Raw genomic sequence first — 23,039 nt, 5'->3', positions numbered from 1 at the left:
AAGTGAAAAACTGTTACGCTCACCTGGTATCTGTTAGGAAAGATTTCGTAATTATAGGTAATTTTCCTTCCATGTGGCAACCCCTAAACATTTTGCTGTTGTTTTTCACCTTGTTCTCGACTTTGCCAGAGAAGTGCAGCCTTCTGCCGCACTCCTCTGGGCTTTCCCTCCATTCTTACGGGGAAACTGACATGCCCTTAAGACAGTCAGTACCGGGAAACGCTGTTTTCCATAGTTTCTTTTATCATGTTGCGGCTTTTCTGCAACATGACACAAGAGGGCACTGTAAGTTAAGTTACTGCTCTCTTGGGTCTCTATCCTTCTAAAGGCCCTAGATACTCTTTTTGGATTGTAACTGATCGGTGCAAGTGATTCACGGACGGGAATGGTGGCAGCGATCGTTTCTTGTGTTTTGAGCTCCTTTTGGCGTTTTAAGCTTGTTTCTCGCGCTTAGCCCAAAATGGTGGCCTGGCTCCCAAAATGGCCAGACCATGAGGCTCCTTTGTCCTGTCCGCTGACCGTCTTGCTCCCTTCATCTTCCCCAGGTCAAGCCGACCCGGGGCCTTCCTTATTTGGGCATGTACTTTCCCGCGAAACACAGATGCTTGCCTTGTGTGCCTCCAGGATGTGGGCTGGGATGTCTGGTCCCAATACACATCCTGGGTGCCAGAGAGTCTAGGGTGCTGTGAATGCCTGGGACCACCATGGTCCGTGATTGGTCCACGTATGGTGTGAGTGCTGATGAGCGGATCTCCCATTGGGTCCCCTCCGTTTTGGCGCGAAGGGAACAGTGGATAAGAGGGGGCTGGAAACACCACTACCATGTCGATCTCCTGAATTCTCACGAACGAAGGAATACAGGAGCCAAGTATCCTGCAACCACGAGGCTGGACCGAGGAATCGCTGGTGACCCGCTGAAGGACTGCTCCTCTGCACTGCTGTCGCCTTGTGAAACCCTTTTTAACTCTGATCGAACCAGAAGGCCTGTACTGGTACTTCGACCCTTGGAATAGCGGGGACAGCTATTCTCGGCATCTTCACCATCTCCTGCTCGTAAGCCTTCGGAAGTGTCTCTGGGCCATCCAGCAGACTGACCAGCCAACACAGGAGACTTGCTCTGTAACCGCCGCCAGGTTGTGAAGTATTTCGAGTCCTTGTCACTCTCACACGATTCGTACACTTGGCGTTCCCAGGTCTGAAGTGAGTAGTGTACATTTGGCTCAGATACACACGGCCGCCCCGTTGCCCTGCTGTGGTAACAAACTGTGTGGGTTCACTTCGTTTGGGACGTCTTTTACTCAACTCTGCTGCTGCACAATCTACACGATGACGAGATGTCCCCTGCTCTCCTGAACCTACCAGCGACTGAAACTGATGCGGAGAAGCCTGGGTCTGCTTGCATCGGGGACCGGTGAGCAGCATAGCTAGGAACTGGTCGCCCTCCTGCAGGTGCCCATAGCTTTTCCCCGCTGTGTCAAAACAGCACGCCTTTCCGTACTCGCGCTCTGCTTCTGCCCACAGTGGAGGCTGCGCTTGAGTCGCGGAACTCTGTTCTTCTTCATTTGTGCACTAAACTGAACTGCCTGATTCCCTCGAAGAGACTCCCCTTTTTGCCCGTTGGCACCAGCGTGTGCAGGTACTTTTGAGCACAAGGCTCCACTCTTCGTAGGGCTCGGACTTCCTTTTAGTTAGGTGCCTCTGAAGGCGGACTAGGTCTAAGCATTATTTCGCACTGCCTGTTTTCCTTCCTTTTTAGGTGGACTACACATTTCGTGCATCTAACGCTTGAGACTTGTTTGTATTTGTATATATATTGTATTGGTATGGTATGTGTTGGTTTACTAGAGTTGTATTGTGATTTCTCGCTATGGTCATTGTTTTAAAGGCCTTGGAATAAATGTGTATATATTTTTAATATAACACCTGTTTGGAGTAGTTTGTAAGTGTCCTTGCTTTGTGTGCTCATTGCGGGCTTTCAGTCACCCTCACCCCTCTTGAGACCTAGTCTTGACCGCCACGATCGCTACCCTGATTGGTCTGGCTTGTCCAGAGGTTACCCTGTTCCAAGTAATTAGGTTGGCCTTCTGAACTTCTGCGCCGCCAGGACAGAGTTCAGAAATCCGTCTTAACAGTATCCACAGGGACGCCACCCAGCTGGGTTACTCACTGGTATGCTTCTCAGCTTTGCCCTGATGTGGTCTGCGGGGAAGGTTCTGCCTGAAAATACAGGAGGACTGTGTTCAAGACTGACCGACTGGGGTAAGTATCCTCCCTCCACCCCGTATGCTTTCAGTCCCTCTGGCGCCCTCTCCTCACCTTGTGGTAGAATTAGGCGTGCTCTCCGTCCTGCCTTCTTTGCAGGGGCGCGTTGTCTTTCATGGGCGAGTGCGGTCCAGTCACCTCACTGACGTCGGCCCATTTGATATTGTTCAGGTAGGTCTTATTGCTGTTCTTTAGTTTTGTTGCTATTCTGCATGCCTTTCTTTGTTTAAAATGTCTCTTTTTTCTCCCTTATGTGTGCAGAGCTTCAGTGCAGCGAACTGGCTTGGTTGAGCCCCGCTGGTAAAATGATGGCACATTAAGAGCGCTATGATGCGGTAAGTAAGCGCTATGCGCAGTGCTGCAAAGTCTTGCCTTTGCTAACCTGTGTTTTCCTTCCTTGTAGGTCGCAGTGTTCTTCAGCGCGAGTGGAATGTCTGGAGTGGTGCCAGCTGAGAGGCGACCAGCCAGGTAAGACTTTTGAGCAGTTCGTAATTTGTAAATGTCTCTACAGCTTTCTTTAATGTTGCCTCTATCTTTCTCTTTCAGGTCGTTCTGTCCGGGAGGCGTGCAGATTCGAGGAAGCTGTTCTCAGTAGCTGCGAGTGTTTAAAGATGAAGACTGCAGGTAAAATGCTGCTGCTAATGATGTTCCTTTTGTCTCCTTGCAGGTTCTGCTTCTCCGAGGTTCGAGGGAATAGCTGGACACAGTGAGCGTCATGTTGCAAACTGCAAAGTAACACGAAGCATGTTCTGCAGTCAGGGTGTGGTTTATGTAGCCCAGGTAAAGTAGTACCAGGGAAAGTAGTTCCAGGTCTGCCACACCCAAAACACTAGACCGCATAGCTTGGTTCTTAGGAACCAATCTATGTGGATGCCTCCATGTTGGCTGACAATACAATAAAATAGTTCCCAAGCACATTATTGTTCATGGTGTATGAGTCTGGCGCCATAGGCACCAGGACTGGCCCGATGAGGGCTTTTGAAGAGGATGCCAGGGTCTAGAGGCCCGAGTCCTGACTCCAACTGGCCAATGGGTTTGCCAGAGGGGGTTTTGGGTGAGGGTCATGACAGCATTCCCCCCAAGGCCCCTCCCATGGTGTTCCTTCTGTCTGGCCCAGGTTTGGTTGGGAAGTTCTGATGGAATTTCCTGATTAGACGTGGTGCATGGATATTCTCACTGGGCTCCCGGGATCTTTCTTGTGGTCCAAATCCTTTCCAATCGATGAGATGATATAGCTTGGTCCTAGAGTATTTAGAGTCCAAGATATCTTTGACTTCGAATTCTGGTTCTCCGTCAACAAGTATGGGCTTAGGTGGTGTTCCAATCCGTGTGCTGGGTTGCATTGGTTTCAGGAGGGACACATGGAATACCGGGTAGATGTGTAGATTAGGTGGTAAATCCAGTTTCACGGCTTCTGGGTTAATAATTGCCTTAATGGTATAGGGTCCTAAGAATCTGGTATGAAAGGTCTGAGTTCCCTTGATGGGTACGAATTCAGCGGCTAACCAAACTTTGTCTCCTACTTGATAATCAGGGGACTTTTTCCGGTGATGGTCGTTGAATCTCTTTTGTTTTTCTTTGGCATGAATAAGGTTTCCTTTGCCCTTTTGAAAGCCTGAGTAATGGTGTGCGTAGAGTCTTTACCGGTGGCATTTCCAAGCTGGCTGGAAGGTCTAGTTCAGAGGTACGTGGATGTCTGCCATAAACGCCCACATAGAGGGGCGTTTGTCACGTGCTTGAATGCAAAGAATTGTTATATGCATATTCGGCTATCCATAGTAGGTCTTTCCAATTCCTTTGTTCGTGGTGCAGTATGCACTGTAAATATTGCTCGAGTGTCTGATTGGTTCTCTCGGTTTGGTCGTTTGTTTGGGGATGCTGACTGGTAGATAGCCGATTGTCGATCTGCGCCATTGCACAGCATTTTTTCCAGAAGTTTGAAACAAACTGGCTGCCTTGATCAGAGACCAGAACCGAAGGGAAGCCATGTAGCTTAACCACGCCCTCCAGGAACACTTTTGCTAAAGTGGCTGCGTCTGGGAGGCCTTTGAGAGGAATAAAATGGGCCATCTTCGAGAATAAGTCCACAACTATAAGGATGGTGTTGAACCCTTGGCTTGGAGGTAGATCAGTGATGAAGTCAAGGGAACGAGTGTGCCATGGAACTGGAGGAATGTCCAATGGTTGTAGGAGACCAGATGGTTTTTGTTTCTGTGATTTATTTTGTGCGCAGACACCGCAGGACTGAATACACTGAATGATGTCCTTACGCCAGGTAGGCCACCAAAAGTTCTCTTTCACTTTAGCTAGGGTTTTGGCTATCCCAGGATGCCCTTCGATCAGTGAATCATGATAATTTGAAATAATATGCTGTTGTAATTCCTTTTTGGGTACATATAGGCGATCCCTAAAAAAGGGTAGGTGGTCCTTCATGGTATATTGTTCGCCTTGAGTTTGCCATGCGAGGTAGGCATCAGGATTCATTGTCCGTTGGATTTCTTTTCGTAGTTCTGCTTGTGTTAAGGCTGTCGTGATACCCAAGAGTTTGTGTTCAGGTATGATAGGTACTGGGTCTGGAGTTGTATATACTATTTCATCTATGCCCATGCGAGATAAGGCATCCGCCTTTCCGTTTCTGACTCCTGGTCAAAATGTGATAACATAATCATATTCGGCGAAGAAAAAGGACCACTGAAATTGGCGCGAGGACTGGGCCTTGGCTGTTTTGAGATATTGCAGGTTTCGGTGGTCTGTGAGGATGGTAATGGTGTGTCTGGCCCCCAGAAGGTAGTGCCTCCAGGCTTTAAAGGCGGATTTGATAGCCAGGAGTTCCTTGTCCATGATGGCATAATTCATCTCTGGAGATGACAACATTTTCGACCAGAAGGCCCCAGGATGTAGCTGGCTGGTTTCCGGGTCTCTCTGTGAAAGGACAGCCCCCATTGCAAGACTGGACGCATCAGTTTCAATGACATAAGGGAGGTCTGGACGAGGATGTCACAGGATTGGAGCGGAGGTAAACCTTTGTTTAAGTTCCTGAAAGGCTTCTTCTGCTTCTTCTGTTACACCATTCCTGCAATGGCAGAGTAGCCGCCATTGGTCTCTGTGTGGAGGCATGTTGCAAAGAATCCCCAATAGGGCAAGAGAGAACTGTTTCAGCAGTCTAGTTGTTCCACGCTGCCGGCAGAGGCACGTGACTGATCACCTGACTCCTCTTAAGGAACACGGAACGCCTTTTCAATGCGTCACTTCTGTTGAATGTAATGCTCCGTAAGTTCGCAGAGGATTATTCCCCTATATTCTAAAAGCAATCTCTCTCTCCCTTCTGACAAACTTTCTTTCTCTGTTAGAATTGTGTCCCGTGTCAGCCTCCCTGCTCCCGCTCCCTCTTTGCTTCTCTGGGTTTTCCCGTTCATACGAGCTGGGCTCTCGATTCTAAATTCCGACCCAATCCAGAGAGAAAGTCCGCCTTGCAGAAGTGAGTTCAGTGCGTACGTTGACTTGTACTTTTCCTTCTCGGGTGTGCCTTTATTAACCATTCTTACTTTGTCAGTTACTTCCCTCCCCTTCGGGTTACAACACTTCCAACCAACAGGATTGATCGACTCGATTCCGGTCACGTCAATTATTAGTAAACACACTGGGCCTCATTACGACCCAGGAGTTAAGGGTTAACGCCGTCGTTAACCCTTAACGCCTATTCTGATTTTAAAGGCTGCTCTTAGCAGCCGTTAAAATCCATGGCGCTAACCTGCCATGATGCTAATTACGCCACCGTAATTTACGGTGGCGTAATTAGCGCCTTCCCCACTCCCATTATGCCCTAAGGGGCAAAAATGGGAATGGGGAAGGGAAAATGGGAAATGGGGATTTACCGCCCCACTCACCTTGGAATGGGGCGGTAAATCCGCCATCCACCATGGTGTAAACATAGGTTACACCATGGTGGTAAAGTTGGCGCAATTAGCGCCTGGGTCGTAATGACCCCCACTCACTGCTACAGATTACCATTCTTCCCTTCCACTCGTTCTATTACTTGTCTGTCATTCTCTCGTCCTGTAGGACTCCTTCCCACTTTCAACACCTTGAGAAGAGTCATCAATCCGAGTAAGCCAGTCCAGGACATCCCGAGTCATCAATTCAAAAGGCTGAGCCCAGACGTCCAGGGTTTTTCCCCCCAGAGGGTTTCCCTGGGGTTTATGTTTCTCTTCGCTGGTACTCTCCAGTGATTGAGGGAGTCAGGGACTCCCGGGTGATCCTTTATTTCTGCAGTTGTTGCTACAGACAAGTTGGTGCTCGATCAGGTTAGTGTCTACTCCTGTCTGATCTCCTTTTGGAATTTGGCTATACCATACTCTGTTGTAATAATTTCACCAGTATTAGTAACAGTAACATCTTCGGTCGAAGCAAACTTTTTATTGTTTTTTCCTAATAGTACTGTGATTAGGTGTACAACCACCTGAGAGAAGTCTGGGATGAACCGGCGGTAGAAGTTTGCAAAGCCCAGCATGCTTTGTACCCCTTTCAGAGACGTCGGTGAAGGCCATTTCAGAATGGCATCTACCTTGTGCACGTCCATTCTGATGCCTCCTGGAGTAAGGATAAAACCAAGAAATTCTACTTCAATGATGTGACAAAAGCATTTTTCAAGCTTTGCAAACAGGCGATGTTGACGGAGCTTGGTGAGGACTAAACGAACGTGCCTGACATGATCTTGTTCTGAGGCTGAGTATACTAAGAGGTCGTCTATGTACACTAAGGCGCACACATCAATTAACTCCCTTAAGGCGTCATTAATGAAATATTGGAATGCAGCAGGAGCGTTGCATAACCCGAAGGGCATGACTTGATATTCAAACAAGCTGTACTTAGTACGGAAGGCTGTTTTCCATTCATCTCCTTTTCTGACTCAGACCAAGTGTATGCTCCTCGAAGGTCCAATTTGGTATAAATCTGGGCATCTTTAACTTGATCTAGCATCTCAGGGATAAGTGGCAAGGGGTAGCGGTTCTTCACGGTGATCTGGTTCAATGCGCCATAGTCAATACAGGTTCTCAAGTCTCCTTCCTTTTTCGGTACAAAGGACTGGCTGCGGGGGACTTCGAAGGACGGATAAATCCGTTTGCAAGGTACTGGTCTAAATAGGATTTCAAATGAAGCTTTTCTGGTTCTGTGAGAGTGTAGATCCACCCGCAAGTGATTTGTGCACCAGGAACAAGGTTGATCTGACAGTCATAGGGCCTGTGTGGGGGCAATGTATTGGCTTGGTCCTTTTGGAAAACATCCTGGAAATCATGGTATTCACTTGGCAAGGTGTTAGTTGCTCCCAGGGTTGATACTGTCGCTCCGGGATTCATGGGGATACATACGTCGGGTTTCTCCTCTTGGTAATAGTAGGCAGGGGAGCAGTCACCGGGGAAGGTTAATGTTCGTGCCCACCAGTCTATCAAAGGGTTGTGAGCAACCAACCATGCCATCCCTGGTACTAGCCTGAAGTGAGGTGCCTTGATGAGATCGAATGAAATAGACTCCCGATGTCCGTCCTGACACAGCAAGGTTACCCTGGCTGTGCACTGGGTTACTGGTCCGGAAGAGATTTCTGTCCCATCCACGGTGGTTACCTTGTCCATAGTTGGCTTAGAACACAAAGGAAGCCCCATCTCTGCTGCCAGTTCTTGATCAATATAATTTCCAACTGATCCGGTATCGATGTATGCTTCAACGGCATCCATTCTTGACGAATGTTGGTGGTTAATTAAGATCACTGGTATTGCAAAGTGCGAGGTCAGCAACTCTTTCTTCTCACTCGACAAAATGACCCCTACGTTTGTCGAGCTTGGTAGTTTTCCGATTCCTTATTTTCATCCTTCTCTGTGGCCCCGACTGTTCTTCTTGGGGGTTTTACTGGACAGTCCTTCAGGAAATGTCCTGGTTTCCCACAATACAAACAAAGCCGTTGTTGTCTTCTTTTGTCCCACTCTTGTTTTGTTAATGACACCGTATCCCTCCAATCTGCATGGGTTCTACAGCATTTTCAGGTACACAGGGTGTGTTTTCCCTTGGTCGAACATACACGTTCCGAGGGTCCGTCTTAGACCGATCTGCCTTTCGGTCCTGCAACCGGTGGTCTAGCTGCACGACCAGATTTATGAATTCTGCACAGTCTCTGGGTGGATCAACCACCTGGGCTAAGACGTCCTTTAATTCGCCTTATAAGCCTCAATGTAATAACGTGGTTCTTTTGTTTTCTGGCCACCTAGCTTCGGCAACCAGTCTGTTGAAGGTAGCAATGTACATTAACAAGTCCTGATTCCCCTGTCGGAGGGACAAGAGTTCATTGTCTACTGCTTGTTCCTGGGTATGGCGAGCAAAAAGTCTTTCCATTTCTCTCTGGAACCCCCCAAAGTCATGTAATAGAGGTTCATCATGGGTTACCAATGGCACCGACCAATCTGCTGCACTACCACTCAGATATGATAAGACAAAAGCTACCCGAGCTTGGTCGTTTGGAAATGCTCCAGGCCTACAAAGAAAATGAAGGCAGCACTGATTGATGAATGCCGCATACTTCTGTGGATCGCCTGAGAACCTTTCTGGTGGTGCCAGGGGCACTGTTCCAGGTAACGTTTTCTGTACTGGAGTGGGTGGTATGGCAGGGTTTTGCATCGTTGGATTGCTTCCAGGTAGAGGCGTCTGTCCTGCCTGTGATTGCAAGTATTGCCTGCTAATTTCTTCAGTGCGTTCTTTGGTCACTATCAGGTCTCTCCAAAGGGCATTAGTCTCTTGTCAGGCAGAATGAACCTCACCACGAACCTCTCCTAGTAATTGGGCCAATTGGTCCATTTCTGATGTCTCCATGGCTCCCAGGTGGATTTGTTTTGGTAGGCTTCGTGTTCTGTTACGCTCACCTGGTATCCACAGGGACGCCACCCAGCTGGGTTACTCGCTGGTACGCTTCTCAGCAATGTCCTGATGTGGTCTGCAGGGAAGGTTCTGCCTGGAAATGCAGGAGGACTGTGTTCAAGACTGACCGACTGGGGTAAGTAACCTCCCTCCACCCCCGTATGCTTTCAGTCCCTCTGGCGCCCTCTCCTCACCTTGTAGTAGAATTAGGCATGCTCTCCGTCCTGCCTTCTTTGCAGGGGCTGTTGTCTATCATGGGTGAGTGCGGTCCAGTTACTTCACTGACGCCGGCCCGTTTGATATTGTTCAGGTAGGTCTTATTGCTGTTCTTTAGTTTTGTTGCTATTCTGCATGCCTTTCTTTGTTTAAAATGTCTCTTTTTTCTTCCTTAGGTATGTGGAGCTTCAGCGCGGCGAACTGGCTTGGTTGAGCCCCGCTCGTAAATGATGGCGCATTAAGAGCTTTATGATGAGGTAAGTAAGCGCTATGTGTTGTGCTGCGAAGTCTTGCCTTTGGTAATCTGTGTTTTCCTTCCTTGTAGGTCGCAGTGTTCTTCAGCGCTAGTGGAATGTCCGGAGTGGTGCCAGCCGAGAGGCAACCAGCCAGGTAAGCCTTTTGAGCAGTTTGTAATTTGTAAATGTCTCTACAGCTTTCTTTAATGTTGGCTCAATCTTCCTATCTCAGGTCGTTCTGTCCGGGAGGCGTGCAGATTCGAGGAAGCTGTTCTCAGTAGCTGCGAGTGTTTAAAGATGAAGACTGCAGGTAAGATGCTGCTGGTAATGATGTTCCTTTTGTCTCCTTGCAGGTTCTGCTTCTCTGAGGTTCGAGGGAGTAGCTGGACACGGTGAGCGTCACGTTGCAAGCTGCAAAGTAACACGAAGCATGTTCTGCAGTCAGGGTGTGGTTTATATAGCCCAGGTAAAGTAGTACCAGGGAAAGTAGTTCCAGGCCTGCCAACTACTACCCAAAACACTAGACCGCATAGCTTGGTTCTTAGGAACCAAGCTATGTGGATGCCTCCATGTTGGCTGACAATACAATAAAGTAGTTCTCAAGCACATTGTTGTTCATGGTGTATGAGTCTGGCCCCATGAGGGCTTCTGAAGAGGATGCCAGGCTCTAGAGGCCCGAGTCCTGACTCCACCTGGCCAATGGGTTTGCCACAGGGGGTTTTGGGTGAGGGTTGTGACAAAAACCTCCTGCTCTCTTTTTGGCAAAACGCTTTACACACAACGAGTTGATGCCAGAGGAGCGTAGGGGTCTAAAAGGAGAGTATTTTGTAAGAGAGAGTTACAGATAGTGTGGCCCCTGTCCCCAAACAGCCTTGTGGATGATGCAGAGGGATTTGAATATGATCCATGCCGCAATAGGAGCCAGTGGTGACATTTTAGGGCTGGAGAGAATCAGGTTGCAGTGCCTGGGCTTAAGGTTAAGGATACATCTCGCTGCACTATTCTGGATTAGCTGAAGGGGTTGCACAGTGGAAGAAGGTAGATGAAGGAGGAGGCTGTTGCGAAGGTCAAGCCTAGAGTAACCAGGGCTCGGGAAACATTGAGCTTCTGGGGGAAAGTGAGAAAAAGGAGAATTCTTTTGAGAAGTAAGAGTTGAAAGTGGGACTTCTTGGGAATGTCCTGAGTGTGAGGGAGGAATGAGAGAGAGGAGTAAAAGATGACTCCAGGCTTTCTGGCTTTAGAAGAAGGAGCAGGGGCGAGCCCAAGGTGGGAGGCTGGAGAGAAGGGAAGGAGTAGGGGGCAGGGTTCCCAATAAGAAGGATCTCAGTTTTGCTTGCATTGAGGATAGAGATAGTTGGAAGTGCACCATACCTGGATGTCAGATAGGCAGTCAGGGATGAAGGAAGGTACGAGTGAGTCAGCAGGAAGTCTGAAAAAGAGTTGAGTGTTGTCTGCATAACACTGGAATTTGGGGGAGAGGGAGGTGATGAGGAGTACCAGCTGAGCAAGGTAGATGTTTAAGAGTCAGGGTAAGAGGATAGATCCCTGGGGAACACCACAGGTGGAGAAGGAAGTAGGAGAGGAGAAGTTGCCCAAGATGACTTGGGAAGAGCGGTCAGTTAGGAAAGAGGTCAGTCATTCCAATTCCTGTCCTCGGAATCCAGATTGATGATCGTGGAGACCACCGACAAGTTCAGTGTGTGAGTTGAGTTGGAGCAAGGCCAGCTTCTCCAGTAGTTTACCCAGGAAGGGGGTGATTGAAATAGGGCAGTATTTTGATAGACAGGTAGGGTCTGCTGAAGGTTTTTTCAGGAGCGGGCTCACAAGGGAGTGCTTGATGGAGGAGGGGAAAGAACCAGCGGCAAAAGAGTGTTTGCAGAAATCATCGAGTGCGGGGGCAAGAGAGCCAAAGTTGTCCTTGATGGTTCTGGCCGTGCAGAGGGGAACCTGTTTGAAAGAAGCCTTCATAGAGCGGACAACTCTGGTAACATTTTCAGGTGTGACAGGGGTGAAGGTGGAGATGGCAGAGGGAGGAGGATGAGTGGCCAACGGGGGCAAGAGGGTGTGGGATGGGTTTGACGGGTGAGTAACAAGGGTGTTCAGGATGTAGACCTCTGCCCTAAGGTCATCTGGCCAAGCAATGGCTTTTTCAAGTTTAATGTGTGTTAGTTCCATGGATGGGTGCCACCACCATATGGAGTACTGGATCTGGGAGGCAAGAAAGTACACAAACAGATCTGGGTAGTCTAAGCCCCCAGCCTCATCTGGCAGCCTCAGGATATCTAGTGCGATCCTTGCTTGTTCCCACGCCCAGACCAATTTTGACATTAATGATCGGACACGTTTCCAGAACCAGGTGGGAGGAACCAGTGGGACGTTTATTAAAAATATATAGCATCTTAGGAACCTCAACCATCTTGACCAGAGCTAGCCGTACAGCCTGGGAAAGCGGGAAACGGATCCAGTTGTCAACCTTGTGCTCCAACAGCTCAAGGTTGGCCAGCTGTCTTCAAATAATCTAGACGGTGAGGTAGACACTGTAATACCCAGATACCTCATTCCCTCAGAGCACCATTGAAAATCTGTTCCAATATTTGTCGGGCATATCGTTGAGGTGAGGGGCAATGCCCCAGATTTAGACCAGTTAATTCGTAATTCCGAGGATCCCCAAAATACTGACAATTATGTATTAACAGCTGCAAGGTTTGTCTGGGGTTCTTGACATACAGAAGCATGTCATCTGCCTAGAGGGAGATAGTTGATATATGTGAGTAGTTCTTAACTCCTCTATGAGAGTGGAAATCTGTAATGGTGCAGGCAAGAGGTTTGACCATTAGGGCAAAGAGGATGGGTGAGAGGGGGCTCCCTTGTCTCGCACCTCTGGAGGGAATAATGCTATCAGAAGTCAGCTGTTTTGTAAATATCATGGCCAGTGGGGTAGTGTATAGCAATCAAATCCACTGTATATAGTGAATTCTAAGACCAGATCAATGTCGTATTTCGAAGAGAAAAGGCCATTCAATGAAATCAAAGGGCTTCTTTGCATCGAGGGCCGCAACCGTAATGGGGACCTCATCTTTGATATTATTCATTAGAGAAAACAGTCTTCGTAAATTGTTTTGCATGGATCTAACTGGGATAAACCCGGCTTGGTTAGGGAGTACCAGGGCATTCATTTGAGGGAGGAGTCTATTGGCAGGTAGTTGAGCGAGAATTTTTATCAATTGTTTTGATCAATTGTTTTGATCAACCAAAAATTGTTGATCAACGAGAGGGGCCTTATGAAACACAGAAGCGAGGGTCTTTATTAGGTTTTAATAGAAGTGTGACTATGGCCATCTGGGGGATCCAGGGGGGAGGCCCGCAGACGTGGAGAATTCATACATGCGGCAAAGGTGAGGAGCAAGAATGTTGACATCATCTTTGTAGAACTCTGCGAAATACTGTCCAGGCCGGGTGCCTTGTCGCTAGGAAGCTCCCGGATGACCTTACTGATCTCTTCCTCAGAGAGAGGTTCATAAAGGAGGTCCACCTGTGCAGGCTCAATTGGAACTGTACCATAATCTCGGCCACATTTGTGCGCCCCCGAAGTCACTGTGACTTCAGGGGTGCACAAAATACTGACTTGCATTACTGCGCTCAAGCAGAGCAGGGGTTGCTGGGGTGTCCCCTACAATTCTTGGGCACAGTTACGGAAGTTAGGGGCTGTGGGGGTGTCCCCTGTATATCATTGCTGTAAGCGGGGGCCAAGAAAGCTACAGAAAAAAAAAAGAAAAGAAAATCACCCTGCGGCTTTAGCTCTGACCCACGTTAGTGGGAGGAACTGAGAGCACAGGGATAGGGAAGTGTAGGCGGCACATAGAAGTGTGTCCCCGTAAAGGTATATGGGGTGGGGTGATGGGGGTTCGAGAAAGGGAATGTGGGACAGGGGTTGCAGGCAAAGTGATCTATGTGTGCACTGCGCCGCGCCGTAAATGACGTAAACATTTTCCTCGGCGCAGTTACGGGCAGCACAGTGATGAAATAGATTCGGGTCAATCCACAATAGGGCCACCCATTCAAGGTGAGATCTAATTTCCTCCTGGGAGACCTTTAATTGGGATGAATATAGTTGACTAATAGTCACAGAATGCATCATTGATATTGTTGGAGTCCGGTATGGTGTTCCCACTTGGGTCATCACCTCCAGTTTTCCCCCATGAGTGCTATCTCTGCAGATCACCCAAGCGAGGGTACTGGTGGGTCTATCACCTTCCACATAGTTTGCCACCAAAACCAGATCCCCAGATATATATCTTCTGTACTTGCTGTTTCCACGTGCTCAAGTTTTTTCCCAGTTAAAAGTTCTTCAACTGGCGGGTCCCCTCCCAGTGTCTGTCTCTGTTCCAGATCCTTAATTACCTTCGCTAAAAGTTGCAGGGTCAATCTTAGGGATTTAAGGACACCGCTCTCCCTTGAGATAGAACTTCCGCCATAGGAACACCTTAAAGGTCTCCCAGACTGTTGTATAGTCCGGGACGGAATCAGCGTTAATCTGAAAGTATTCCTGAATGTCCCCCAGGACCCACTCCCGGGAAACACAACATCCTCCAAGGCACGAGGGTGAAACCGCCATCGAGGGGTATGTGGTGCTGCAAAAGTAGTAGCAATAGTCTCCAGGACTGGCGAGTGGTCAGAAAGGGTCCTGGGTAGCAACCCAGAGTGTTGTGTCACGCCAACCAGGGGAGTGGTTAATACTTATGATCTATTCTGGAAGCACTCCCATGGGCTCCTGAATAGAATGAGAGCTCCCTGGCACCCGGGTGCATAGTGTTAGGAAAGATTTCATAATTATGTGTAATTTTCCCTCCATGTGTCAACCCCCAAACTTTTTGCCGCTGTTTTACACCATGTTCTAAACTTTGCCAGAGAAGCACAGCCCTCAGCTGCACTCCTCTGGGTTTAGGTCACTTCTTATGGGGAAACTGACATGCCCTTAAGACAGTCAGTACTGGGAGACTTTGTTTCCCTTAGTCCTTTCCTCATGTTGCAGTTTTTGTGCAACATGTAACAAGTGTGCACTGTAACTTACTTTACAGCACCCTTGGGTCTCTTGTCATTCCAATGGCCCTAGAAACTCTCGCTGGACTTTTTATGAACTGTGCAGATGTGTCATGGACAGGACTGGTGGCAGCTATCATGTTCATATATCTTTAAGCCTTTCTTGCCATGTTTACCACGCTTACCACACTTGGCACAAATAAGTGGCCTGGCTCTAAGATGGCCATGCCACGAGGTTCTTTGTCCTGTCCTTTGGCCATCTTGCCCCTTCACCTTCCCCAGGTGGAGCCCACCCGGGTCAGTCCTTATTTGGTCATGCACTTTCCCACGAAACCCACTGCTTTTGCGGGCTTCTGCATGCCTTGTGTGTGTGCCTCCAGGTTGTGGGTTGGGATGTCTGTTTCCAATACACATCCTGGGTGCCAGAGAGTCTGGAGTGTCCTGAATGCTTGGGACCACTGTGGTCCATGATTGGTCCACGTATGGAGTGAGTGTTTGTGAGCAGATCTCCCATTGGTTCCTCTCCATTTTGGCGCGAAGGGAACTTTGGATAAGAGGAGGCTGAAAACACCACTACCCTGTCAATCTCCCGAGTTCACACGAACAAAGCATAAGGAGCCAAGTATCCTACAACAAGAAGCCGAGCCAAGGAACCGCTGGTGACCCGCTGGAAGGTTTGACACCCTGAGCCCGCTGTCGTCCTGTGGGAACCCTTTGCATCTGATCGTCCTAGAAGGTCTGTGAAGACGCTTTGACCCATTGGAATAGTGGGATCAACTATTCTCGGCACCTTCAACAAACTCTGCCTCCTCGTAAGTGTCCCTCAAAACTTGGTAGACTGCTTGCTCTGTGTCCACGGCACCCTCACACTGAATTTCATAGACTTGGCATTCCCAGGTCTGAAGTGAGACGAGTGCGCATGGACTGGAGTAAACGCAGTTACCTTATTGCCCTGCTGTGGCAACGACCTGTACAAGTTCTCTGCATTTGTGACCCCCTTGCCCCTGAAGCCTGCTGCAGTGGAATTGGGCCCATTCCTCCTCCCGGAGCAGAGAAATCGCCACTGTCCCATTTGGGAATCCCCGCTGTATCTCAGAGTCTACACGGTGTCGAGACGTCCTGATTGTCGCATTCGAACCTGCCAACGAAGTGGACTGTGCTGGCGAAGTTTGGGTCTGCCTGCATCGGGGACAGGTGAGTAATCCTAACCCCAGCTGGTGGCCCCTATCGCAGGAGCCCATTTCTACTCACGAAGTGGCCCATGAGGGCCCCTTTCCTTTCCACAGCTATTGCAAAATAGCGACTCCGTCAAAAACTCTACAACTGCCTCTACCCTCAAGTGGAGGTCCTGCTTGAATAGTGGGAACTTGTTCTTCATCACCTCATCCACCGTCCTGAGCTGTGAGAGACCCTTGAAGAGACCCTATTTTGCCCATTGGCACAAGCGCGTGCATGTACTATTGAGCATAAGGCTCCTGTCTTCGTAGGGCTTGGACTGCCTCTTAGTCAGGTGTATTCTTGATGTAGAATTGGGTCTAAAGGTTACTTGCACTGCCTGTTTTCCTCCCCATCTAGGTGGTCTACATATTTCGTGCTTATAATCCCTTAGACCCCTATGGTTTTGTATATATATTGTGTTGGTTGTGATGTATTCGTTTACTTTAGTATTACTGTGATTCTTTGCTATGGTCTATGTTACAAAGGCCTTATGTGTCTATATTTTTAATATAACACGTGTCTGGAGGAGTAATTTGTAAGTGTCCTTGCTTTGTGTGCTCATTGAGGTCTTTCAGTCACCCTCACCCCTCTTGAGACTTAGTCTTGACCACCTGCCATAGCTATCCTGATTGGTCTGGCTTGCCCAGAGGTTACCCTGTTCCAAGAAACTAGGTTGGCCTTCTGAACCTCTGCCTGTCCTGGTCAGAGTTCAGAAATCCTTCTTAACACATATGTCTCCATACATTTGTCAGACCAAATGGCTATGTCTCCCCAACCTACGTACTGTAATTTGCATTGTGGTTGAGTGATCCAAGTTGAGGGAACACGCTAGGTTAAAGTCCCTGACCCACGCTATTTCATGTGTAGGGAATTTGTGAATTAAAGCCACACAGTTTTGGAAAGTCAGGTGTATCGACATTAGGAGCATATGTTGATAAGCAGAATTTTCAACCCTAAGACATTCACCAGTGAGAAAGATATATCTTCCTTCCTCATCACTTATTTTATCATGCAAGCAGAATTTCAGTGACTGATGTATATATATTGTGACCCCACTGGATTGTGATGAGTAGGAAGAACCATATCTATGCAACCCCCAACCTCTAGCTAGTGGGAGCGCTCCACCCTTGGACAAGTGCGTGTCTTGCAATAAGAGCACATTAATCTTATGCAGCTTTGCTTGATTAATCACCAGACTAAATTTCTTCCCATTAGTGACCTCCCTTATATTCCAGGACATTATATTGGGCAATCACTTCTTGTGGGTAAGATGATTCAGATCGGGATATGTGGGGACCCTGTCAGGATGGGAAGCCCATCAGCGTGTCATACATAAACAAATACAACCCTGTACCGTACATTTCTGAATTAGGTAACTGCACTCGTGTTTGTTTTATGTTTGTTTTATTATTTGTATTGCGCACCAGACCCGCAGGTATCAAGGCGCATAGCATAAGATAATTCACAGTTTAGTTACACATCAGGGTAATACAATACATATGAAATATACAGAACAGAGATAATGTACAAGTAGAGAGGGATCAAGTGGGAGCATAGGCATGACATGGTCCGAAAAGAGGACATATACAGAGGACAGTCAATAATATAAATAATAGCTAAAATTATTTATATAGGGCAGAGCTGGTTGGTCCTAGGAGTCCGGATCAGGCCTAGTTGTCAGTGTCTTTGAGCCATTTTATGATACTCTGGCAGATGTTTTGGTACGATTGGTCTGCCCTCAGAGGGGTGGGTAAAGAGTTCCACAATTGGGCTACCTTGACCGGGAAACTATTACCCCCAACTCTAGATAGCTTAAATCTAGGAACTAAGAGGTAGTTAGTTGGATAATCTGGTAGTTCTTGTTGAGGATTTCATGGTGAGTCTTTCTGTCAATTAGCAAGGTGCCACGTTGTTCAGGCATTTATATGTAAGTGAAGCGACTTTTAGCTTGATTTTGTCGTGTGTTGAGAGCCAATTATTAGCTCTTCTAGTCTCAGAGATATGTTCTCTCCTGGCAATTCCAAGTGCTACACTAAGGGCATTATTTTGAAGGAATTGGATTTTCTCAATAGTTTGTTTATTAGCCCCTATGTACAGCACATTACACCAATGAAGCTTTGATAAAATGTGTACCCTGGCAAGGATAATACAGCTATTATTAGACAGGAAGGGTTTACCTGCTCTAATCAATTTATAGGTGTATGCCATGGCTGAGGCCATGGCATTAACCTGCTTGTTGAAAGATAGTGTAGAATCCAGGTAGAAACCCTGGGTTTTCACCTCTTTGGCGATGGTGATAAAATTGTTGTCAATATTAAAGGCAGAGTATTTAGGGCTCAGTTTTTTTAGGGTTGAGGTCGTGTCCAGGATGATGATCTCAGTCTTATCATCATTCAGGCATAGTCCATGTGTGGCCATCCATGCCAGGATGATGAGATATACCCTATTCACCAAGGCCAAATCCTTGTCATACTCCTCAGTAAGTGGTGTGAGGATCTGAGTATCATCTGCATAGTTAGTGTAGGTGATATCCAGATCATCGAAAAGGGGCTACATGAAGATGTTATATAGGGTGGGTGAGACACTGGATGCCTGAGGCACTCCGCAAATGATGGGGATGGGGTTTGCAGCTGAAGTAGGCGAGAAGACTCTCATAGTGCGATTACTTACAAAGGATTATATCCACGCTATAGCTTCTGCTGAGAAGTGTGCGGCAGAATCCAGATGGCTGCATAAGACCCCGTGGTCCACAAGGTCGAATGCAGCCAATAAGTACAAGAGAAGAAGAAGGGCTGATTTCCCTCTATCCCTAAATTCGTCAATCTGGGCCTGCAGATCTATAAGAGCTGGTTCGGTCCCATGCTGAGGCCAAAAACCGGACTGCCGTGATCCTAGTAAAAGGTTGGATTCCAGATGTTTTTGTATTTGAGAGTAGGCCACTTTGTCTATAATTTTCAGAGGAAAAGGCACTGTAGTAATCGGTCAGTAATTGGTAGGTATAAGGGGGGTCTAAGGTCTGTTTTTTTTTGTAAAGGGAGCACCCATGATTCCTTAAGGTTAGATGGGACAATGCCTGATGAAAATGAGGCATTAATGAGTTGTGTGATGAAGGGGACATAGTCTCTGGCAGCATCCTTTATAAGTTGTGCAGGGCATTGGTCACCCTGACAATTGGATGGTTTAAGCGATAATATGATTTTTTTCCATTTCAATTAAATTGACTTTAGAGAACTTAAAACGGAGTGGATCAGCAATGTTATTAGGTGGTGCTGGGGCGATTATAGGGAGAGTGGTACTAGTTAGTGAGGCTTTTTTCTTGGCAATTATTGTTTGTAAGGTCGTATATTTATTGGCTAGTGCTTGCTGTATGTTAGAGCACCATAGTTTATCTTTATACAGTTGTCCGGTACTGGGATAGGGGCTTCTAACTCTTTCAGGATGACGAAGAGTTCCTTCGTACTTGATTTGGCCTGTGATATTCTGGAATTGTAAGTTTCACGTTTAGCTAGGAGTATTTCACTTTTGTAGAGGGCAGTTATAGTACTGAGGTTAGTCTTATTTTCCTCGGATGGTAGTTTTCTCCAAGATACCTCACATTGGCCCTCATTACGACCCTGGCGCAAAGCGAAAAACGATGGCGGTAAACGATTACCGCCATCGTCTTCTGCTAGGGCCGATTACGACCCGTGACCGTAAACTACGATGTCATTAGCGGCATTGTAGCTTACGCTGTCGCTGACTGCGCCAAGGGCGCGCGCACGCGAACATCCACACCGTACTTAGCGCCATGGCGGAAAGGTACACGAATGCCGACCCAAGCGGACATGCCCCTAACGCCATCACCCAGCCCGTTAAGTACCTTACCGCCATGGTGCTAATTACGCCATCGCGAACCAACAGTAAAGGGTCATGTAAAGTGAATGCAGCTGCCACAGGTGCACAGAAACAGCACAGGTGAAGGCAATACAGACTCAGGAAGTACAAAAAGAGCACACCCTACCCCTTCCCACACCCAGTCACACTCCACAATGATACCAATAGGACTAGCAATGTTGGGGCTGGAGGACCTGATAGCAATGCGAGTGCTACAACAGCAACTACAACAACAACAACAACAACAACAACAACAACAACAGGCTGCACAGAGGAGACGCAGGAGGAGAAGGAGGGCAAGGCAGGCCCAGCAAGCCCCACCAGCACAGCCAGTGCCACCACGCAGGCAGCCCCCAATCCCACGCATCAGAGCCAGCCCATTCAACCTCACCGCTGAGCAGATCCACACCCTGTACCGACTGGACCGGGACACCATCACCACCATTGTGGACATGATACACAACGACATCGTCAGCATGATTGAAACACCCACTGCCACCCCCCCCCCTACTGAAGGTAGTGTCCGTGCTCCACTTCCTGGCCACAGGCACCTACCAGCACACAGTGGGGCACTTGCATGGCATATCACAACCATTATTCTCGCGTACACTGATGCAAGTGCTCGATGCCCTCCTCAAGCACACAGATGACCACATCTCATTACCACGGTCTGCCCAGGAGATTGCCAACACCAAAGTGGGTTTCCATGCACTGGCCGGCATACCTGGTTGCATTGGTGCCATTGACTGCATCCATGTTGAATTGGTGGTCCCACATGCCATGGAGGTACCGTACCGCAACCGTAAACATTTCCACTCAATCAACGTGCAAATGGTCTGTGACTCCAACAGGATCATCACACATTGTTGTGCCAGATTCCCCGGATCAACCCATGATTCTATGGTCCTTCGGAACTCCACAATACCACGCTACATGGAGCGACATGCAGGCCCAAGATCCTACCTACTCGGTGAGTCTAATGTCATGAGCATGGAAATGCAAAGTGGGTGTTGAATGACGTACCAATGCATATTTCATCTGGCAGATACAGGGGGGTGATGCATACGTCACATGGGTGCAACTAGCAGTAGCCAGATCATTCCCTGTGGCAGCACTGACGTCAACAGAGTAGTGTACACATCATGCCTGACCTAATCATCCCAACATGTGAATGAAAGTGCATCCCAAAAACGACACAACCATCTGCAAGTGCATTGTGCAAATTGTGACCGCATTGACCCTAAAGAAAACCACCAACATGCACGTCACCATGCACCAACTACTGAAAGGCCTGTCCCCCACAACTGCGCACAAAGGAGGCACATGACAGACAGAAACATCAATGCACCACTACAAGACCCACAAACTGTCCCCATTGACACCAGTAATGCTCACTGGGGTCATAATGAGCCAGACATCAATGTTGCTATCATGTGAGCTTCAAGCTCACAGGACACGTGCAAGGTCACATGAATGACGGCCTGAACGGACACAGTGGATGGCCACTCACAAGGCAATCGTCCCCCCTGCATTGTGTTTTTGCATGCAAAACAGTACATGAGAGCCATGAACACATACTGGTTGCATAGTGTAAATCCATAACCACAACTCCAATTGGTGCACAGTAACAGTCAGAATCAAGGCATGGTTGTGCGTCATGTTCACATATCAATCTCGTTCCTGACACATTCTTTTCTCACATTTTACAGGTGATGCGGGCTATCCCCTGAAGAGGTGGCTCCTCACACCAGTGCGGAACCCTTCGAACCAGCATGAGGAGGACTACAACCATGCCCATGCACGTACCCGTGTGGTGATAGAGCATGCTTTTGGCCTACTGAAGGCACGTTTCCGCTGCCTCAGCAGGTCTGGCGGGGCACTCCTGTACCGCCATGAGAAGGTTGCAAAGATCGTCATGGCATGTGTCATGCTACACAATATGTGCATCAGACGAAACGTGCCTCTGCCCCCTGACGCAGAACCACAACCACCTGATGATGGGGATGATGATGATGGGGATGGGGCAGCACCTCAGGGAGGCAGCGATGCACAGGAGGGGCATATAATGCGTCAGAATGTCATTGACCGATACTTCTAGCACACACAGCGAGTGTGTAACATATGGATGGCACTTGGGGCACTGTGTGTGTCTGGTATGTCAACACTGTGGACTGTAAAACAATAAAGCACACATACGCAATGAGCAATGTCCACACATTTCGTTTGTGAGAAAAGAAAAAGTGTATTGTTCTTCTGAATAGGTATAACAGAACCCCTCCCCCCGAACACTCCAAGACACCCAATTCCCCCCTTCCCCTCCCCCCTGAACACTCCAACACACCCAATTCCCCCCTCCCCCCTGAACACTCCAACACACCCAATTCCCCCCTCCCCCTCCCCCCTGAACACTCCAACACACCCAATTCCTCCCTCCCCCTCCCCCCTGAACACCCTGCAAACATGTGACAGTGCCCGTGGTGAAGTGTGTATAGTTTAGCACACTATTGACTGCCCCCTCTCCCGGAACCTGGGGCCCCCCTGCCTGTGCTCCTCAGGGTCCTGGATGACCTGCGGACGGGAGAGGCTTGTGCTGAACTTGCAGCTGAGGATGTACCGGGCTGCTCAGTACGGCATGTGTCCAGAATTGTCTGGATGAGCTGGCTCATCATCTGCCGCACTGCAGCATGTTCGGTGCATATGTCCCTGCTGGCAGTTTGGATGGCAGCCCTGATGCCATCAGCACTCCTCTCCATGGCTGCACTGGCACTTCCACATTCTGCAACATGCTGCGTGAGGAGTGTGCCCAGTGCTTCCTGCCTGTTGGCAATCTGCTCCAGCGACAGCTGGAATTCTGGCCCAATGGAGGGTGCCAATGGGGGACCAATGGGACTACTCCCATCTTCCACAACTCCCACTGGGCTTGGAGTTGCTGGCCATGAATTAGCTGGCGATGGGCCCTGGGTGTCATCTCCATGATGGCTGATTGGGGATAGGTGTGGTGAGTGCAGTTGCGTGTTGTGGTCAAGTCCAGTGTCATCCTCCACATCACTGTCGGAGCAGGCAGCGATGGCTGCAGTCTCCCCAACAGTACTGCTCCCTGCTGACACATTGCCCTCAGTGGGCAACAGTGGGTGTTGTTGGGCTGCAGGCGCTGTCACAACCCCTTCCTCGGGGGACTTTGCTGCCCTGGCCTCTTCAGCCTGGCGTGGTTTCTGCCTGGGTCCAGCAGAGGTGGATGCATGGTTCCCTTCTCCCACTTTTCTGGCCTTCTTGGCTGGGGTGCTGGTGCTG

The sequence above is a fragment of the Ambystoma mexicanum genome, chromosome 3q (genome assembly GCF_040938575.1).
Source record: "Ambystoma mexicanum isolate Mex_15411 chromosome 3q, UKY_AmexF1_1, whole genome shotgun sequence".
Taxonomy (NCBI): Eukaryota; Metazoa; Chordata; class Amphibia; order Caudata; family Ambystomatidae; genus Ambystoma; species Ambystoma mexicanum.
The sequence above is the reverse complement of the archived record's forward strand: the minus strand, read 5'-3'. Positions refer to the sequence as shown.